Source organism: Lathyrus oleraceus, chromosome 7 (assembly GCF_024323335.1).
Source record: "Lathyrus oleraceus cultivar Zhongwan6 chromosome 7, CAAS_Psat_ZW6_1.0, whole genome shotgun sequence".
Taxonomy (NCBI): domain Eukaryota; kingdom Viridiplantae; phylum Streptophyta; class Magnoliopsida; order Fabales; family Fabaceae; genus Lathyrus; species Lathyrus oleraceus.
Window position 1 is genome coordinate 403,098,491 of NC_066585.1, and position 592 is coordinate 403,099,082.

The window sequence follows — 592 nt, forward strand, 5'->3', positions numbered from 1 at the left end:
TTTCTTCTCTTCGATTCTCTCTCAATTCTTATCAATTCTCTTGGATCTTTGGTTGTCTGAAGTCCTACCAACGTAGGCAAGAAGATTGAGTTGCTTTGAGGTCAAATCAAAGCAACTCAGTTGACATACCTCCAAATTCAACTCCACATATCTCTCTATATATTTGGAGTTAGTTAAAATTGAGGTGATATTCGTGATCTATGCCATTTTATTTTCCAGATCATGTCCTCCTTTTTCATTTATCTTATGGTGATGAAAGAACCAGTCCGGCCAAGGTCATCGGAGAAGATGACCGGCCTTTGGCTCCGACGATGAGCTGGAAGTGTTCTGAGTCATTGCATTGATTCAAATTGTTTTAATCAGGGACGTTGGTTGTGATGACCAAGTGTGTAGCGCGCTGACTAGCGTGCACCATAGAACGCGCGTTTCTGACCACTTGATCTGTCACCTCAATTAATGAGGCAGATCAAATGGTCCGCGTTTTTTTGATTTTCAGATTTTTATTTTTGTTTCTTTGATTTTCATTAATTCATATTTATTTTAGTATTGATCCAAAAAATATGAGAGTTTCACCAAAAAAAAATCCTCTTTA